We start from the raw sequence: 13691 nt of genomic DNA on the forward strand, positions 1-13691 counted from the left end.
CGAAAATATATACAGTTGAGCGGATGAGTACAGTGCTGTGGGGATGGGAAGGGAGAGGTGGAGGAGCAGAGGGAAAAGGGGAAAATGAGGCTTTAGCTGCGGAGAGGTAAAGGGGGATGGCAGAGGGAGTAGAGGGGGAAGAGGAGCTCAGTCTGGGAACGCCTCTTGGAGGAGGTGATTTTTAAGTAGGGTTTTGAAGAGGGAAAGAGAATCAGTTTGGCTGAGGTGAGGAGGGAGGGAGTTCCAGGACCGCGGGAGGACGTGACCCAGGGGTCGACGGCGGGATAGGCGAGACCGAGGGACGGCGAGGAGGTGGGCGGCAGAGGAGCGGAGCGTGCGGGGTGGGCGGTAGAAAGAGAGAAGGGAGGAGAGGTAGGAAGGGGCAAGGTGATGGAGAGCCTTGAAGCCTAGAGTGAGGAGTTTTTGTTTGGAGCGGAGGTCGATAGGCAACCACTGGAGTTGTTTAAGAAGGGGAGTGACACGCCCAGATCGTTTCTGCGGGAAGATGAGCCGGGCAGCGGAGTGAAGAATAGACCAGAGCGGGGTGAGAGAGGAGGAAGGGAGGTCAGAGAGAAGGCTGACACAGTAGTCTAGCCGGGATATAACGAGAGACTAGAGAGAGATTAGACAGTCCCTGTCTATTAGGGCTCACAGTGGAGGAGGGAGAACAGATGTTTTAGCCCCATTTTAGAGATGAGGAAACTGAGGCACAGAGAAGTTAAGGGGTTTGCCCAAGACCACACAGCTGGCAAGTGGTGAAGCTGGGATTAAAACCCAAAACCAAAAAAAAAGAGCATGGAGACACGAATGCCCTTCCAAGAACTATTTCTCAACCTCTTCTCTCAGCATGTACAGGGTGAAGACTGTCTACTCTACTCTTGGTAGTGGAGTCTCCAGAGGGGAAGCTCAGTCAGTATTTGCTGAGAGTTGCTGTCAGTGAGCATACACCCCGGAATTCTTGCACTTCTCTCCTTACAGAGTTTCCAGCCATTCACCTAGAATTATTCTGGTTACTCAAATTATCCTCATAATTGAAACTCTAAGAACATATGTGGCCTGAATTGCCCAGGTAGTTTAGGAGGGGAAAAAATCATTTAGCATGGAATATATGGACGATTAAGAAGAAAGTATACTTTGGAGGACTGAATTTTCCAAATAATTTTGTGAAGTGTATAAAATCTCTATTTTATTTGGGAAATTTGGGGTTGACTGAGCTAGGGGTGAGGCTAGGTAAAGTCTTCGTAACTCCCAGCCCAGTGCCTAGTCTTTGAAAACTTCCCACTCCCATCACCCCATATGCAGTTGGGATATGAGAGCATTGAATTAACAAAGCTACCAGAATCTTAAATCCTAGGGGTATAGGAGAGAAGGACCTTTGAAGGAAATACTGAAAGATTCCAGGGTTGTTACCAAATCAGAATTGCTTTGTACACATCAGATTTGTTCCAAAACATTCAGTTTTAAAAATGTATTGTGGAAAACAGCTTTTTAAATAACAGGATCGCTATTTGTTGGGAACTGCTGCAAGGAAGTTTCATTTGCCCTTGTGAGTTTGCATTCAGTGCCATAGTGGCAAAATATAGAGACTTGTAAATTAACAGGTCTATATATAGCATTTCCTGCAGCAAACATTCTGCAATAGAGATTCTAAAATAGATGATGTCATCCCATGTTCTTCCTTGGCTGCTTTCAGCTGTTGAAAAATGTTCTTTCATTTCATTTTTATTTTTGCTGGGGAAGATTTCAGCATTCAAGCCTATATAAAAATAGCTCGCATTTCTCAGCCAGAGAAATGGATTTGTTACAAATAAAAAAATAAATTTCAGTCAGTTTACTTACAGGGGAAGGTATAGTTAGACTAGGTGCCTGTGATAAGTCTGTCCTGGTAAAATAAATATTGTTTAAAATGCTACTACTGATTGTAAAACGAACATTATCCTGACAGTTCTTTAGAGGAGAAATATATTTTTTGGAGAGCCAATCTTTCACAACTAAGGTTTCTAATATGGTATTACACTACTTTCAAATATAGTATTATAGATATGTCAGTCATGTAGATTTAGACTCTTTCAAAATTCCAATTTTTGTTTAATTTCAAATGATTTTTCTCTCAACCCTAGAAGGGTAGTGTGCTACCTAGTGAAATAACATGATTGATAGTTTCCCTTTCGGCCCTGGCTTTGGAGGTGGACCATAGTCTACCAACTCTGTCAAACCATATCCTCCCAAGCACCTAATACATTGCTCTACATTCAGTAAGCACTCAATAAATACCATTGATTATGATAAACATTCAGCCCTGTGACTATCTGCAAGGCACTATGAATTTTAAAGAAACCTGTGATTTAAAGATGTCTGGATATGCTGACCTAATTGGCTTTTCTATAAGCCCATGACAGTGGTCGTATTCACTGGGCAAGTCAATTTTTTGAAGGGAATTTTCCTGGAAAAAAAATATCCTTATTGTCCCAATCTGTACAGGAAAAACCTAATGTTAGACAGTAACCTAATATCAGTGAAGAGTGTGTATTTTATTTAGGGTCATTTTCTCTAGTCTGATCCCTAAGCCTGCCTCAGAAACCCTGAAAATTCTCATGGTAGTGCCCCGAGATCAAGTTGGAAATGGGATTTTGGGAAAAAAGAGGCCCGAGAACAAATCTCAACCAGACAGACTCCATGGCCGATCAGAAGGCATACCCAAGGATGCAATGTCAACGCTAAAATACTATGATTACCTTAACTAACCCTATTTAATTATGTGCTGATTTGTGACCAAAAAAAAATACTATTAGCAGTTTCCTCACAATAGCTGGAAAACCTGTGAGGTATCAGTAGAACTATTAGGAAGCACATGGATCCCCTAATTTTTTTTTTGAACTTCCTGTTAGGTTTGCCTCATGCAGAAATGCCCAGGGACTGCCAGTGGGAGAAGACCAGAAGCTGAGTAATGGACACCCAAAAAACTGGGAAGATGCAGGGTTCAAATTCAGTAGGCAAAGGACCTGCAAGGTTGAGAGGCTGGGAAATCCAATGGGTCTACAAGAGATGTGGGAAAGGGTCCATCTGGAAAGAACAAAACTTCCACTTCCCGTAGAGAAGTACTGAAGTACAATTTTCCTCTCCTCAGCCTTCCCCCTGCTCTCACAGTGGCCTTAAACTGGGAATGTAGTCGGAAGGGGCGGATAAGAAAAGATCTTAATGTCAGATCCAACCCTTCGGAAATGTGCCCAGCCTGGATTATGCAGGTCTGTGCTCCCAAAAACAAGTGAGATGAATATGTGATGATTTAAGTGGCTAATTCAGATACTTTACTATTGTTATTATTATTATTGTACTTCTTAAACAGTATATGCCAAGCACTGTTCTAAGCACTGGAGTCGATACAAGTTAATAAGATTGAACACAGTCCCTGTCCCACATAGGGCTCACAGTAAAAGGGAGTAGGACTTAACCCCCATTTTATTGTTGTGCTGAGGCACAGAGAGGTTAAGTGATTTGCCCAGGGTCATACAGCAGAGTCGGAATTAGAATCCAGGTCCTCTGACTCCCACGCCCATGCTCTTTTCATTAGGCCATGCTAAAAAGATTGTTTTTCCTCATGACTTTATTCTCAATGATTCAACTGTAGGCTCACACATGGAAGTTCCAATTCTACAGGCCTATTTTAAAACTTGGGCCAGAAAAGAAAGATTTAAGGACACTTGTAGTGGAGAAAAGCCTAGTTTTAGCGGCAGGTCTATTTGAAAACTTGATGAAGAAGATGAGAGATCTGAATGAATTTAATAACATTCAGTGGAGGAAATTGATGAAAATATTCAACTGAGGAAAATATTCAATTGAGACCAAGTAAGAAAATGGCTGAGAAAATTTTCCATTAGTATTAATTTAGGCATCAAAGAGAAGTCTGACAAGACAATGAAAGCAAAAGTAAAATATTGCAATTGTCGGAATCAAGGATAATAGAGCAAAATTCAAAGAGCTCTAAAACACTCAGGATATTGTATCCCTGGAAAGTACTTTTGCCATTTCTCTTTCAAGGAACAGCAAACATCTCACCAGGGAGAAGGATAAAAAATCTCATAATCATGAGTGGCTCTGCTTCCAAGTCCCAGATTTTGGGGTAACTGTACTATCTGAGGGTTATGCAGGAAACTAGGGTGCCCTCCCTAGTTTGTAGAATAGAACAATTAAATAACTAGAACAGAGATTTAAAGAGTGCAGTAGAATGAATAGTGAACAACAAAATGGACATGAGCCTGCACATGGAAATTATCTATATAACCAAGAACTAAAACTACACCAAAATATCCAAATATTTCAAGTCAAGAAAGACATCCATCTAAAATATATAGGTAACTGAGACCAAAGTTAATTGTTGAGTGCTGAATTATGTGGATAACTTATTAATATAGGAATAGGCTAGGAAGGGACATTATGACTACGCAGTAAGTGACACCTTCCAAAATCCCATTTCCTGTTTAGCTTGGGGTTTGGAAATCTTTGTAACCTTGCGAGAGGGTTTATGAGGCTCAGAATCCCCAGCACTAAGGTTAAGAATGAGAAGCACCAAGGCCTAGTGAAAAGAGCATGGGCCTGGGAGTCAGAGGATCTGAGTTCTAATCCCCCTGCCGCCATTTATCTGCTGTATGACCTTGGTTAAGTCACTTAACTTCTCCGAGCATTAATTATCTCAATTGCAAAATGGGTATTCAATACCTTTTCTCCCTTCTACTAAGACTGTGAGTCCATCGTAGGACCTAATTATCTTATATCTACCCAAATGCTTCATACAATGTTAGTCATACATAGTTAGTGCTTAATAAACAGCACAGTACTTATTATTATTGGTGGGTCTAGAGCTCTTGATGAATTTGGCTGTTCTTTTCTAAGTAGGTGATTACAAAAGCACAGTCACTCCCATGCTCCATTGATGTGTATGTGGTTATAATTAATCAGTCATATTTATTGAGCACTTACTGTGTGCTTGGGAGAGTCAATATAACAATATAACATTGTTGGTAGACACAATCCCTGCCCACAACGAGTTTACAGCTTGGAGATTGTACATAGGAGTGTTTCTGATTGTGCAGGTGAGCATGTCAGTCTCTCTGAATGTTGGATTACTTGTGCAAGCAGGTATGGGAGATTTGCCAAAAAAGAAAAGGAAATGTTAGAATAAAAAGAAAATTAAGTTAAAGACAGGCAGAAGAACATCAGTTGTTAGGGCAGGTTGTTCAATTAATATAAATGGATAAGAAAGGAAAAATCCCTTAGTGTTTTGGCAAATGATATCGGTTGCTTTTAAGAGCTATTTAGATTAATCACGCACTCTTTCAAAATGGGTGGGGCTCCAGCAATTAACAAGTGAGATTCTTTCCCTTATCACATTTGTTCTAGACCTAACAGAGCATGTTTATCAATGGCAATGAAGCCCTCTAGGTGGAATTTGAATAACTAGTATAGTACCAGACTCTCAAGTACTTGTTAGAGAATAGAACATTTAAATAATTAGAATAGAGATTTGAGGAGTGCAGTGGAATGAACACTGAACAACAAAACCAATTTGAGCCGACACATGTAAATTATCTACATAACCAAGGACTAAAAACACACCAAAATATCCAGATACTTCAAGTCAAGAAATACATCCACCTAAAATATATAGGTAATGGAGACCAAAGTTAATTGTTGAGTGCTGAAGTATGTGGTTAACAAATGTAGAAATAGACTAGGAAGGGACATTATGACTATGCAGCAGGTGACACCTTCCAAAATCCCATTTCCCCTAATTCAGTCCTTCTTCCCCCAAACGCCCCACATCACTGCTTCTCCCCTGCACTCCTAGCCCAAGAAGACTTTACAGAATTGGAAACTTGGACACTGACACAAAATGACAAAGTGAAGGCAGCTCCAATTATCCCTATCCAGTGCCAACACTATCGATGTCTTCTCACAGATAAAATTTATTATTCCCTGTCTTTGTCACACTGCTGGATTTTCCATGTGAAATCAAAGAAGGAGGAAGATAATCTGTCCAGCTTCCTGCTGGGGCAAAAAAGGTCTTTTCCTGTTTGACCTGCACTTTATAAGAACTAGACGAGTAGGGATTTACTAATACCTGGAAGAGATTAAAGCAGAAGTAAATACCGGAAAAGATGTGCAAATTTGTGGGAAAGTCCAAAGAAACTAAAGTTAGCTGCTGAGTGGAATTATGAAGACCACTTTCTGTTAGCTCATTTATATTCTTTTAAGGGAGTTTGACACGCAAATTTGAGCATTTATTTTGGAAGTGCATACTGTGTTAGAGAAGAGGAGAATTAAATAGTGTACTTAAAAATACGTTTCAAAGGTCAGTTTTATATTTACCAATTTAAGGCAGCTAGAGAGAAAGCTCAATAAAGCATTCTGAGAAGCAGGGTATACCAGCCTAAAAAGAGCAATGGGAACGAAGTTAAGGGCTCATGGTGTTTTAAAAAGTAGTAGTCTGAGTCCTGTTCTCCACAAACCAGCTCAGTGAATATTTCTCATCCTTTTTGGTGTGGGCTATTTCTCCCCATGGGTCAGGGCAAAGGAAACAAAGGCCCTCATTTTGCCCCTGTTGTCTCCAGGCAACTCATGTTTCCAGATCAGCCATTTGCAGAACTGAAGCAAGTGGCCACAGAGAGCTTGGAACTTTCTGCCCTGGAGCATCTTCTCCAATGACAGCCCAGCTCCTCCCATGCTCCTCCACCCCAAAAGCCTGGTCATCCCAAAGATGGTGGGGCAGTAAGGGTTGCTGGTGTTCCAGTTGGAATTTTCTTATTTTTTTCTGTTGCTGTGTGACTTTGAGCAAATCATCTAAACACTCACCCTCAGTTTCTATAAAATGGGAATAGGAAAACACATTACATAAAAAAAACTTCCTGCATATTTGAAGACCCCCCTAATGGTAAAAGTCACCCATATGGCTGAAAAAGCTACTGTGATACCAATAGTCCCAGTTAGATTGTGCATATAAAAAGGGAATGAAATACCACAACAGTGTTGTAGAATAAAATGAGATCATTGATGTGAAAGTACTTTGGAAAAAATAAAAGTTCTATAGGAAAAAAAGGTACTATTTTTATTAAGAAGAAAGGAAAAAGGTTGCTTTTCAACCTAAACTCTAAAAATTCTTTACTAAATTTGAAAAACCACTACCACGATCAGCAGAGCAAGCTTCTGCAGCCTCTTGCAAAGGCTTGATATAATTGGATTGAATTTATTAAATTATTCATTTATTTAAAATTTTGATGATGTCCCAAATTACTTCAATCAAGAATAGTTTAGAGATGTTTATCGTCAAAATACGCACTATGTAAAGAATTTCATATTATTTTTCTAGAGCTCCTGGAATGGATTCTAATTTATAAAACAGGAAATTCTATGGGAAAACATATCCTATAACAAAACCATTGTTATAATAATACTGGTATACACTACTATAATGGGCACTGGCAGACAGCCCTCGGGAATACGGGACAAGGAGATGTGTGATGTCCCATGCATTATGCTGGGCCCTCGGTGTAATGATGTCATACATGCCATTTTGCAGAAATATGTAAAGAAAAATAAAAAGTTAATGCAATCTCCAAATCTGAAGAGCATTATAAATGAATTTTTCCACATCTCAAAACCATATATTAAAAATCATAATTGTGGTATTTGTTAAGCATTTACTAGATGCCAAGCTGAGTGATGAGGTAGATAACAAGATAACCAAACACTTGTACTTTCCAAGCTCTTGATACAGTGTTCTGCATACAGTAAGCGCTCATGAATGAATGAATGAATGAAACAGATTCCACAGAGTCCCCTATCCCACAGGGGGCCCCCAGCACCGTCCTCTCAGTAATAAGGGCACTAACATTAGTCACCAAATAGGAATTTCAAAGCTCTGGTATGAACCTTTTTTTTTTGAAGCCCTTCTCTTGCTCAGTGCTGAGGGGAAAGAGAGTCCCATTTCAACCCTCTCAAGGTTCGGAAATAGGCATCCCTCCATTACTACTACTAATAATAATAATGTTGGTATTTGTTAAGCGCTTACTATGTGCCGAGCACTGTTCTAAGCACTGGGGTAGACATAGGGGAATTAGGTTGTCCCACGTGGGGCTCACAATCTTAATCCCCATTTTACAGATGAGGGAACTGAGGCACAGAGAAGTTAAGTGACTTGCCCACAGTCACACAGCCGACAAGTGGCAGAGCTGGGATTCGAACTCATGAGCCCTGACTCCAAAGCCCGTGCTCTTTCCACTGAGCCACGCTGCTTCTCCAATTTTTCTCCATTACCTTTTTGTCACAACTACATAAAAAAGGAAACCCTTTCAAGCTCAGTTTATAATGTGGGCAGGGAACATGTCTACCAAATCTGTTGTAGTATACACTCTCTCAAGCACTTAGTACAGTGCTTTGCACACAGCAAGCCCTCAGTAAATAGACCTGGTTGATTGATCTCACAACCGGAGGATTTTTCCAACTTTAGGATGGAGTTCAGAAGAACTCCCCTATTCCCAGACCCTAACAGATAATCAGAACTAGCACCCAAACATCACATTAATATGAATCCCAGATTAAAAAAAAATCAGCCTACAAGGCTGTGTCAGTAAGGTACAAAAGTATGCACCAGTCCATTCTGTACACTACTTGTTATCTATATTTACTGGATAGTCAAGTCCCCAAATAATAATAGTGTCTTCCACCCATTTGCTCCCAAATAATATGCTGAACTAGTGCTGCTTCTGCTCTCATTTTGGAAATGTACCTGTTGGAAATGAATCTCAGCAGAGTGCAGCTTGCGATTCTGGATGCTGCCAGACTCTTGCAGGTGCCAACTCTTTTCACAGGGTCAGGACCCCCCGGGGTACCTCAAAGCACTGCAGGGAGTACAGCCATTATGGCAGACAATGAAGCAGACAATGGGCACTCTGCGCTTTGCTGGAGCTGGTGAAAAGAGATCCGGGAACTTGGTGCCTCAGGCTAGTTAGTGGGACTCTGCTCCATCATTAGGACAACTCAGTTCTGTTGAGTATGTTTTCTAGTGAGTGCAGACGTGTGACGGTGGAAGGGTGTCTGGAAGGAAGCCTGGACGTAACGTGGGAATGGAAGGAAGGAGATGGTGTCGAGGAGGGGAGAAGGGTTCTTCTGATGAAATGTTGAGGTGTCTGGACTGAGAACTTACCCAGAAAACTTAATTCTAAGGCTAGTGGTTTGTTCAGTGTCACTCACGCTCTCTATCCTATCCTGTCCTATCCTGGTTGGGGTTCAGAGTGCAATCAGTTGATCAGTCCATTTATTGATCGAGTGCTTACTGGGTGCAGATCACTGTACTAAGCACTTGGAAAAGAGATGGTAGACACATTCCCTGCCTACAATAAATTTACAGATTAGAGGGTAATATTATTATCATTATTATTTGTAATAATAATAATGCAGCTGGCAAGTAGGAGGGCAGAGGCACAGCACACTAAAAGTGTATGTTCAGATATTTCTCCCAGTAAAACTCACCCTCATGGTATTTTATTAATCATTCACCAAATGCCACGGCATTGTGGTAGACACAAGCTAACCAAGTCCCCGTCCCTGTTCACCAACTAAGAGGTAATAATAATAATAACGTTGGTATTTGTTAAGCGCTTTTTTTAAATAGTATTTATTGAGCGCTTACTATGTGCAGAGCACTGTACTAAGAGCTTGGAATGAACAAGTCGGCAACAGATAGAGACAGTCTCTGCCGTTTGACGGGCTTACAGTCTAATCGGGGGAGACGGACAGACGAGAACAATGGCAATAAATAGTGCCGAGCACTGTTCTAAGCGCTGGGGGAGATACAGGGTCATCAGGTTGTCCCACGTGAGGCTCACAGATAATCCCCATTTTACAGATGAGGTAACTGAGGCCCAGAGAAGTGAAGTGACTTGCCCATAGTCACACAGCTAATAAGTGGCCGAGCCGGGATTCGAACTCATGACATCTGACTCCCAAGCCCGTGCTCTTTCCACTGAGCCACGCTGCTTCTCTAGGTAGAGGTAGAGAGAGCAGGTCAACACTGCCTCTCTCCATCATCCATCATCAAAAACATTTACTGACCATCTGCTGGGTATTGGTCCTCAGGAGTTTGTAATAATTAGAATAATTCTAAATGCAGTTTGACAGAAAAACACCCTTTGGTTGTTCTAGAACAGCAGTATGTCCTGGATGAAGATTTGGCCACCACAGAGGGAGAAGCTCATATGGAATATATTTGGCAGGATGTTTTCTCTGATTGGGGTGGAAGGCCCAGGTGTAGATGAAGTGGGGAAGATAAGGTCAGCTACTGGTGGGTCTTGAAGACTATGATACAGGGATTTTTTAAAATTATTATTTGGTAGGTTATTGTAAATCAATGAGATAAATGATAGTAGTATCAGGAGAGCTGTAGCTGCTACTTTAAGATGAACTGGAAAGGGAGGAATCAATATGGAAAGCCCACTAAAGGGGAGAGCACAGAGGGAAAAGGATCCGTGGGAATTCATCGGTCTGTTTACCTGCCGGGGGGAAGAAATCGCCTCCAAGTTCAGTTTGGGGCCATGCCTGAGGCACCCGGAGTCTGTGTTGATATGCTGGAGACCCTGGTGCATTCTCCACGGAAACAGAAAGTTCACAGCTTTTTGGTGGTTGCTATTCAGATTCTTAGTCTGGAGTGAAAGAGACTTTCCAGCTGTCTGTCAGTGGCTGGAAAGGTTGAATTTCCTTAATGGGACAGAAAGGTGTCCCCAGAAATTGAAACCTGGGTCTCAATTATTTTCCTATCTCCCTTCTCACTGGAAATCCTCTGTTGGACTGTGAATGGGAAGTAGCTTCATCACAGGCTTGATGCCAGAGATCATCTAGAGCCTCACCCAAGTGAAAGAGAACAGCAAGAAGAGTTAAGAGCATTATCCAAATCACCTTAGAGACATTATACTATTAACCCTAAATACTCCTTCTCCTTACCATCTGGGGGAAGATATGAGAAAGAAGCACCTAAATATGGGCACTTCTTCTTGGGAAGAGCAAGCAATGTCTTTGAACAACCTGGCAAAGTGTGTCTTGTGGGCAGAAGACTGGTACCGATCTATATTTTATTATCACTTAGTGACATCTGCTGGTCATTGCATAAATTACTGTGAAGACCATTCTCGAGTGTCTCAACCGACAAGCTGGCAGGGGGGAGACATTATCCCCTGAATTTAGGTTATTTGAATAATCCATTTTTAGTTAGTTTCGATGAAAACGGTCTTTTTTCTTAATGGATGATTTTTTTTTCCATCTGCACTCTCTGGATGTTTCAATTCTCCACTTCATTTTGCTGGTGCAGACGGCTAAAGTGTCCCAAAGTCTACTGCCTGTTGGATTCTGATCCCACAATACGGCCATAGATAACAATTAATCAATCGTATTTAGTGCTTACTGTGTTCAGAGCGCTGTGCTAAGTGCTTGGGAGAGTACAACACAACAATATAACAGACACATTCCCTGCCCACAACAAACTTACAGTCTAGAGGAAACAGACATTAATATAAATAAATTATGGATATGAAGGTAAGTGCTGTGGGACTGGGCGGGAGTGAGGGAGGCAAATAAAGGGAGTAAATCAGGGCAACGCAAAAGGGAGTGGGAAAAGAGGGAATGAGGGCTTAGTCACTTAGAAGTAGGGAAGACTTCTTGGAGGCAATGCTAACTAATGCACAATGTCAATTAAGCTATAATCGGGAAGCAGCATGACCAAGTGGAAAGAGCACAGGCCTGGGAGTCGGCTTGTGGTCTTAAGAAAGTCACTTAACTTCTCTATGCCTCAGTTTCCTCATCAGTAAAATGGGGATTAAATCCTACTCCCTCCTACTTAGACTGTAAGCTCCATATGGGACAAGGACTGTGTCCAAACTGATTATCTTATATCCTACCTGCGCTTTGAACAGTGCTTGGAATTAATGAAACATTTAACAAGAACCTTAAAAAAACCAGCATAAAGTCCTAAATAGACATGCACAGACTACCTGCTTCCTGTTTCCAGAACTAAAATCAACAGGTATATTATCTACCGATTAGACTGACATTTGAGTCGACTGACATTTGAGTGTCTAATACCCTCCTCTAAGTGGATCTTTATGTTGATTCTGCAGAAGTCAGGGAGCAGGGGTTTTAAAATGCAGAGGAGATTGTTTCATTGAATCTGAAAAGATTCCCTCATGAGACTCAGGTACCCAGAGCCTCAGAAAGCCTAGGGCCATGTTTGAATGAGAAGAAACATCCTTTCACCTTGTATCTTCCTGTTTGGATATTTACAGTTAGAAGCATCCTTTCAGGCTATGTCTGTGATTTTTTGTTTTGAAAACTGACAGCTCTTATGGGTTGCTGGGGGGAGCTTGTGGTGTCACCGGCCTAGAGCTGAGGGGTGATTTTTATGGAAATGGAGCAGTTCCCTGTCCACATCATGATGCTGTTGGGTTCTTCAATATAAGTCATCTTTCTCATTTCCCTGTTCAGTTCTGAAAAAGTGGTCTTGCTGCGCCAAGGTAAATCACCTAATCACTGCTGTTTCATCCAGGTTTTTGATTCCTATTTACTCTGAAACTCTCTCTCTTTCTGGCATGAATGTCATTCCTTAACTGTTCCCAGAACACCTTGGAAGGCATAGATGGGCTGCAGATACATTTTTCAAAGCTCAAAGTGCTGGAGACCAATAAAAAACAGAAACAAAACAATTGAAAAGTAATCCTCATCCTTATTTTCTTGCTATCCTTCAGTCTTTCTCAAAAAAGTAAAAAATGAAGTCATAGCCAAACTCAAACTGATCTTCAAGTTAATGTCATGAGAAGTGAGACTCTTCCCATCTTCAAAGCCCACTAAAATTCCACCTTCCCTGGTTAATTCACAATACCCCCCAGCTAGATTCACACAACCCCATCTTTATAATGTATTTCATTCCTATTCTCAGCATTTATAAACCTATATTTATAGTTTATTGGCATATTTATATACTATATATTATATCCATAGAGTTGCTATGAATCGGAAATGACTTGATAGCACTTAATGATAATAATAATAGTATATATTAGTATACTTATTTTAATTTTAAATAAATTCAGCTATTTCATCCTGATACATTTTATTACTTCCTTTTACATTATTGTTCCACTTCCTGCTATTACTATTTATATATAATCTTTGTCTATTCATCCAGCTAGAGTATAGACTTCTGGAAGGCAGAGTCTTGCTTCTGTTCTACTCTCCTAAGTGCTTACTCCAGAGCTTCATCCTCAGTAAGGACTCAATAAATACCACTGATGATGGTGGTAATAATGGGAGAGGGGGAATGCATAGATACTTAGCGTTATGAAGAAAAAATTCTGTTTTCTTCATAACATATAAAAAGGTAAAGGTGACTGAACTGTATTGTACTCTCCCAAGTGTTTAGTATAGTGCTCTGCATAAAGCACTTAATAAATACCTTTGATTGACTAATCGTGGGCAGGAATCACATCTGTATTGTGTTGTATTTTCTCAAATACTGACAACAGTGATCTGCACCCAATAACTGCTCAATAAATGCCATTGATTGATTGAACTGACACAACTTAATTAAACACCTGAAGCTCCCTTGTCATTCCAGAGGCTTCAGGCTTCAGTTACTTATGAGGGTATTGGCT

Source organism: Ornithorhynchus anatinus, chromosome 19 (assembly GCF_004115215.2).
Source record: "Ornithorhynchus anatinus isolate Pmale09 chromosome 19, mOrnAna1.pri.v4, whole genome shotgun sequence".
Lineage (NCBI taxonomy): Eukaryota > Metazoa > Chordata > Mammalia > Monotremata > Ornithorhynchidae > Ornithorhynchus > Ornithorhynchus anatinus.